This window comes from Nicotiana sylvestris, chromosome 7 (assembly GCF_000393655.2).
Source record: "Nicotiana sylvestris chromosome 7, ASM39365v2, whole genome shotgun sequence".
NCBI classification, from domain to species: Eukaryota; Viridiplantae; Streptophyta; class Magnoliopsida; order Solanales; family Solanaceae; genus Nicotiana; species Nicotiana sylvestris.
This window is the reverse complement of record NC_091063.1, coordinates 3,424,920-3,433,102: the sequence shown is the minus strand read 5'-3', so window position 1 is coordinate 3,433,102 and position 8,183 is coordinate 3,424,920.

Genomic DNA, 8,183 nt, shown 5'->3' with positions numbered 1-8,183 from the left:
TTCATTTTTCTCAAGTGAACTTCAAACTATGTTTCGCAAAACCTGATTCTTCTACTGGTAAATATATAATTAATGGTCATCCGTAGGTTTTGCATGAGAATTCTAAAAGAGAGGTTGCAACTCATGATCAAATACTTAATTTATAATGTTAAATGCAGTATAGTAGTATAAGATTTTATACAAAATTTATTATAATAGAAATTTTCTATTTATACTTTGAATCAACTCAAAATCTCTATTTATAACAACAAAAAATTTATATGGAGCTGGTAATATATAAGGACAATACAGACAATATCTAGGACAAGGAATTGTGAAAATATCCATAGTTCAAAGTTAAAAAAAAATTGATTATTAAAAACTAAGTTGAAGGGGAAAAAGGTTTTTCTCTTCTTAAGAATAGAATATACAAATATTATAGGAATTACATCCTCTGTCTCATTATCGGAGGCACACTTTTCTTTTTACTCTACCCAAAAAGAATAATTCTTGTTATACTTAAAATAATTTAACTTTATGTCGTTCACCTTTTTTACTCTTCAAAACATAGAGTTTCCATAGGACAATATAGTAATTTAAGTATTTCATAAATATTTAAAAAATTTCACTTAATTAATTTAGTTTTTCGATATTTTTTGGTAAATTTTTCTTCAATTATTTGTTATTAAACTTTGCCTTAATTAATTGGTTAAATTTTCTCACATTTCTTACCCAAGGAAACTTAATAAAAAAATTTCCTAAACTTTCACTCTCATTAAATAACGGATTCCCTTTACTCTTTGGAGTATTAAATGAGTTATTATGTTGCCTTAATTATTTGGTAATAAAAAATTTCTCCTGTTGCACAAGAAAAGTTTATTAAGGAATTTGACTAGGAGGTATTATGATATTAATGGGACCATATAATATGTTAGTTTTTGGTTGGATTTATTCGCATTATTGAACCAAAAAGTATATGTAATTGACTCACAGTAAATTACATACCGAGTATTCAATTACAACCAAAAAAGTTCCATATCGGGTAACATGGAACCATCATTATTGTGGTTCCGTTGCACAAGGAAGTGTTTTAAAGAATTTGACTTGCTTGATGACACAAGGAAATATTTTGGTAGAAGTTTTATTATTTGATTAATTTTTTTTTGTCTCTTTGAGCTACACACAAATTTACTTTATATAATTCCTCTCATGTCAAATTATATATCATAATACTTCTATAAAAGAAACTACAATATCACAATTTAATCGTCAAAGTTCACCCTATTCCAACATCACGATTCCAGGTGTTGTTTCTTTTACTAATATATCAACATCTTTTGCTACTTCGTATTTTACAAGCACGTTTGCATGCACCGTTTTTAGTGTTGCATCAATAATTTATTTTTATTGTTGCACCAACGATTTTTTATTATATAGTTTTTGTTTCATATTTTTAACTTGGCTAATTTCACATCTCACATAATTTACAAATTTATTACAGGTTATTGACGAATTACAATTCATCACAGAAAATCGGTTAGACATTTGATCTAAGTCTTATCACTTAAATATTAGTATTATTTTTTTCTTTTGTTGTATAATTAATAATACTTATAATTGCTATGCCAGCTCAAGTTGCTTGTTTTAAAAAGAATTAAAAATCAGACTATTTGATTTAATTCTGTGTTATATTAATACTACATGATTTGCGTTATTGCAATTGCCATGCTTGAATCACTCAGATTTCAACAATTATATCCATTCAGGTAAACAATCTTTCTTACATCATAAAAACAATCAATTATTGAATTAGCCACTTTGATAACTTATAAAACCCTTATGCATGCTTTATTTTAGGTACACTTGCAATGACCAGTGAAAAAGAATTGTTAGGCCAATGTGTCCCAACTAATAGTCTAAGAGTATCTGAATCATGTTGGATAATACGAGTGTTAGTGTTTGGGAGTGGAATAGTAGAAAAGTTCAACAATAAAACAAATCAAGGCACCTGAAAAATTGTGACATTAGTTGACGAAGAGGTAATTGTTATTTTATATCAATATTTTATTTCATGCATGTCTTTTCATATTATAGTTTTAACCATCAGACTAACTTACAGCGGGAAACAAAAATTCACGCTACACTTTCAATGGTTATATTGAGTTGTGAAAAAATTATTTACAACAAAATAAGATCTGTTATATCATAAACGGACGCATCAATAATGCTAATCCTAATTTTCAATCGGTGCACAAAGAGCCTGAGATTGGATTTAAGGAAAATACTTTAGTTGGAGAAAGCAATAGTCACTTTTCGACCATTGATTTTTCAAATAATTTTATTTCATTTGATGAGGCATCAAAGTGCACCAATGGAATAATTTTTGGTAAGTTGTTTAGATTTCATCCCGTAATCTTTCACTAAATATACAAACAATATTTTACTTTTATTCTCCTTATTAATTTTTGGGTAATATACATATAATTGTTTTGATATTCTTTTTAGATATAGTTGGAATTTTAGTGGATGTTAAACCCTCCATGGGAGAAGGCTAGATGTTTCTATATAGTTACTATTAAAAGTAAGATATTTTGTACCTAATTAAATATTTATTTTAATTATTAAATGTAGTTTTTTAATATTCCACAAATTGATTAGATAATAATATATTGTTTGAATAGAAAAAAAGTTTGAAGATAATTTATATCTTTTTAGAAACTTATATTTTTTGCCTGTGTTTCTCATCTCAAAGAGTAATTTTGATAAGAGAATAATATATTGTTTGAGTAGGAGAAAAGTTTGAAATAATTTGTATCTTTTTAGGAACTTATATTTTTTGCGTGTGCTTCCCATCTTAAACAGTAATTTTTTGTAAGATACTTACATATTTTTTTAAAACTTGTGTTTGAGTAATAAAATAAAGTGTAAGCTTCTGAAATTGTTGAATATCGATCATATATAGCTAACTCAATAAAAGGAAAAAGTTTGTTCATAAAAGTCCTCAATCATTATTCAATATATTCTTCTTAAATTATATTTCAATTTATTATTTTATCAATTCAATTTCATATGTTATTATACTTTCTTTTTAGTTTTAGTAAAAATAAATAGCCCCTGAAGATTTAAAAAGAATTCCGACTTTTTTTTCCGAAAGCTATTCTCAAGTTCTTTTGAGAAGACACAAACATGGTGTAGACTAAATATATAGTTTGTTTTAATATACAACTACATTTTGTATTTAATTACTAAAAGACATGGCTCTATTGAATAGCTTATGCTAATATTCATCATTTGTACGAATTTATATTTTTTTTTTTGATATTTGTCCGATAACTCAAACACATTATTCAATAATATTTATACAATTTTTAAAAATTGTATGCTTATTATATAGGTACACGCGCAAAGCACGTACCCTAAGACTAGTATATATATATCCATACAAATGTTTAAAACTATTTTAAACCATAAATTTGTTTAAAAAAAATCTCTTTTAAACTCCATTACTATGATTGAAAGATATCTTTTCTTAATTTACTGTGCTGAACGTTGATTGTAGTCGCGGCCAACTAAAAGCACTCCATATGCTGAGTGAGAATAATGCACCAAACAAATACAATAAGATACCTCCAGAATATTATCATTGTACCATCATTATTCATATTCATATGTCAACCGATGTCCTAGATATTCTTTTAAGACACGTGCTTATAATAGCAATTCAAGAAAAAAGGAAAAGAAAAGGAGACTTGGTATTATTCTTCTTCTCCGACTTTATATGAAAAATCAAACTCCACTTTCAATTTTAAACTATGATTTCTTGCATTTGGTAACATTTTAATATAATCACACTTTTCTTTTTAATCCATCTTATATGACTCGCTTGTATAATAGATCAAATTTTAAACAAGGAGGAAAAAAGTAAATAATTAGTAATATAATCGAAAATTAGTTATTTTGAATAATAGAAGAATTTCGTGCAACTTTTAAAATTTTGAAGAACATTAGAGATCTTGAATAGTGTGTATTACAAAAGCAGGCATCCCTAAAGGCTGAAATATGGCTGAAGAAGAAGCCAAATTTGGATGTGTGTTAAGAGACAGGCTTTCATATCACACAACTTGTCGGCATATGCGGAGGTAGAGTATTAGTTACGGGTTTAAATAAATTTAATAGCTTTTTTTGCTTCAGCGTTACACTAATATTAAAAAATTCATTAGAACATATAAATATTTAGTTAGAAACACAATAATTAATATGAACGGTGAGGTAATTTAGAATCCATAAATTTTAAATCTTGACTCGAGTACTATCGTTGTCTGTTTTGAAAGGTTGCCTGTGATTTTTTTTCTTTTTGTGGGGGTAACGTACGGAGCGGCCACCAACACAATCATTCTCCGTCACAAGAACTAAGTTGTCCCATTGTGAACTGACCCCAATATATATATATATATATGTGGTTCCTTTTTGCTTTCTTTTGGATTGTTTCAGTTTCGCTGTTAAATTAAACTTTATCGCTAGTGATTAGTAATCATGGATTATGTGACACACTTCTCTTTTTAATTTATATAAAAAAAATATATATATATATAATGATACAGCTATTCTTTTGAAAACTATTTAATATTAACAGGCTAATTTTACCCCAAATGACATGACTTATTGGGGGTTCTTATTGGGGTCCCTTTTGTCAATAAAGCTGATAGGATATAGTATCAAAGCAAATTATTATAAATATTATAAGAAGTCTCTGCCCATAATACTGCTAGGAATTTGTTTCTACTGCCTTTCACCATCTCCACATTAAGTACTTCAGGGCGGGCGTTCGGGCAGTTCGGATTGCATATGAAATTTTGGTTTGGATTTTCAGTTTTCGGATTGACGAAATGAAAATTCAAATCCAATCCAAATAAGTTCGGATTGGATCAAATTTTTTAAGTTCGGTTTCGGATTAATCGGTTTGGATATTGTGGATTTTAGATTTTTGATTTTGAGCTTATAAGTTGAGATGTCTCTTCTTTTTATAAAAATGGATATCCAAATAAAGTACTCATGTTAAATTGCCTGAAAAGTTCTTCATTCTCACCACAATCATCCAAATGAAATATTAAAGTAAAGAAGTTATTATATAAAAAAATACAATAGAGAAGAAGTGAAAATAGTAAAACCATGTCCAAATAGAAAGTATTCTCATAATAACTTAGAGCCCGTTTGGATTGGCTTAAAAAAGTGATTTTTTCAGTAGATATAGTTTTTAAGCCAAAAGCAATAAGTTGGGGTTGCCCAACTTATTGCTTTTGGCTTGTTTTAAGCAGTTTTTAGTTATTTTAAGCACTTTTTGACTTTGTCAAACACTGAAAAAAGCTAAAAAGAGCTTAAAAGTTGTTTTGACCAGCTTAAAAGCCAATCCAAACACCCTCTTAGTAACTAATATTGAATATATATGATAATCTCTAATGGGTAAGGTATTGAACTTATTACTATTGACATATGGATAATGGACTAAATATAAAGTATAAGAATTTCGGATTTTCGGATATCCATAAATTCGAAGTACCAAATTCAATATCCAATCCGAAATCCAAAATTTTTAAAAATTACATCCAAAATCCAATCCGTAATCCAAAAATGCAAACCAAAAATCCAAGAAATTCGGATTTCAGTTTGGATTTCGGTTTTGCCCAAAGTATGCCCACCCCTAACTTCAGTTCAGGACGTATTTACTAGTCGATTATTTGAACGTAGTTTTGTAGTTATAGCACATTTAATAGGTCATTCGATTTCCAAGGTTTTGAATCCTTTTGACCACTAAGCTACACTTTTAGGCTATGTTAAGGGGATTCAAAATTTAATATATAGAGGTAAAAATATATATTTTGCCTTAGATATACAATGTAATTTTTTGGCGAAAGGGGTTCGGGTGCACCCTTTCCGCCCCTTAAATCCGCCCTTGTCTGGTACAATTTCACATGTACTATTCTGGAAAGAAGGTCACGCCGACGTGGAGAGTGAAGAAGACAGAGAGGTCGGGGGATTTGCAGTCGTACCCTATATTTGTGTCACCTTTTAACATGTACCCACTTTTTAAAAATTATTGATTTGGTAGCCAACTGATAAGAAATCCGTAATAATATGACAATTATACCCCTAACAAAAGATATAAAACCTGCATCACGCATTAATCGCGTGATCTGCAACCTCATTCGTGAAAAAAGATCTCTTTCTCTCCTCTTAGCAACTTTATCAAAAACACAGAAACTTGAACCAGACTCATCTTAGAATCACACTTGCATGAAGTTGTTTGACGGATATAGCATGAAGTTTTCAAGTTGAAGTCTGAAGTTTTAATCAAATACAAGCTAAAACTTCATGCTAATGTAGCATGAAGTTGTTTCACTGAAGCTAAAACTTCATGCTAATATAGCATGAAGTTGTTTCACATTGAAGTTAAAACTTCACGCTAATGCATACTGAAGTTATCTAGTTCATTTGCTAAAACTTCATATCAACACATGTTGAAGTCTACAGTTTTGTCATGAGTTTTATCCGAAACTTCAGTCTAAACAAGCTGAAGTTTTTTAGTTCATTTGCTAAAATTTCACACTAAACATGCTTAAGTTTTTGCTAATGCATGCTGAAGTTATTTAGTTCATTTGCTAAAACTTCATAACAAAACATGCTGAAGTTTTGTCCTGCAGTCTACAGTTTTGTCATGAGTTTTATCCGAAACTTCAGTCTATTTTGCTGAAAGTAGTCTTTTATTAAAGAAGTGCAAAATTGTCTTTTTAAAAATGCTTTTAACAAAAAAAAAGGTACTGATGCAAACGAAAAAACAAAACGGGTACAAGTTAAAAGGGGGCGACCAAATAGGGCGCCCAATGCAATTTTTACGAGAGGTTGGGCTAATTTAAACTTGGGTTAATTTCAAAGACCTCCCCTCAGGTTCGGCCTCGTTACAGTCGTCTCTCTTGTGGTTTACGACAGTACATCTACCTCCCTTAATTTAATTTTGTTGTAACAATTCTCTAAACCCATTTATTATTAATTTTTATGAATTATGATATGACTAATTTTCCCTTTCTAATATACTCTTCTCTTAATTAATTTTACTAACATCTTTTTTGAAAAAAAAATCCTTTAAGCAAATTTTGAATGAGAAATTTCTTGAACCGAGAATCTCTTGTTCATGCTTAAAATGGTCCTGTGGCGATGCAACGGGGGGACAAAGTTATACTAATCCATTTTTGAAATAGAAGACAATAAAACCATTAAGATCGTTAGCTTAACTTAATCATGAATAAGTCAAAGACTCGAAACCAGACTCTCAAATCATCAGAATTCCTGCCAATGCAACTTCACTCCTTTAACACCAAGAACACAAACACTTCAGATTTGCCCAAAATTCCTCCTTAGCATCATCGCCCTTTGGATGTCTACTCTCATCATAGTATCCAATCCTTAATTTGGCCATATTATCCCTAATATAGGGATATTCTTATAATCTCCATGCACTAATGCATACTCTAATATCCATGGCAGGAGATGATGAGCCAAAACGTTTGGATACTTCAATTGGCATTTGAAGTTTGTTCAAGATTCTTGGTGTTGAGAGAACTTGTGGGATAGAAACGGGCTGGGGTTAGAAAAGATTTTTTAAGAAAAGATGTTTGAAAAATTAATTAAAGAGAAAAGTATATTTAAAAGGGTAAATTAGTCATATTACAATTTTAAGGAATTGATAATAAATGGGTCTAGAGAATTGTTACAACAAAATTAAAATAAGAGAGGTAAGTGTAATATGTAAACCACAAGAGAAGTAACTGTAACAAGGTCAAACCTCAGGGGAGGTCTCTGAAATTATTTGGAGAAGAGTCTTCCAAAAATAGGAATCTTTTTTTTTTTATACAGAAGTACGAAATGCATTGATGATGCAATAAGCTGCTTCATATCCCAATTGCTATAGATTTATTTTCGGAATTTTTACCTCCTATAGCAAAGGTTAACACCTTATTTATTTTAAATAAATACCCTTTAAAAAATTATATTCTATAGATACCTTTTAAGGTTTATAGCAAAATATTTAATTTTGGTTACCTCCTAACCCTAAGCTACTAAATACACTAATCAGTTACACTATTTTCTTTCTATCTCTACTTTGATATATCACATTCTCTTTCCCCATCCCATTAAAATTTTTGATCTCC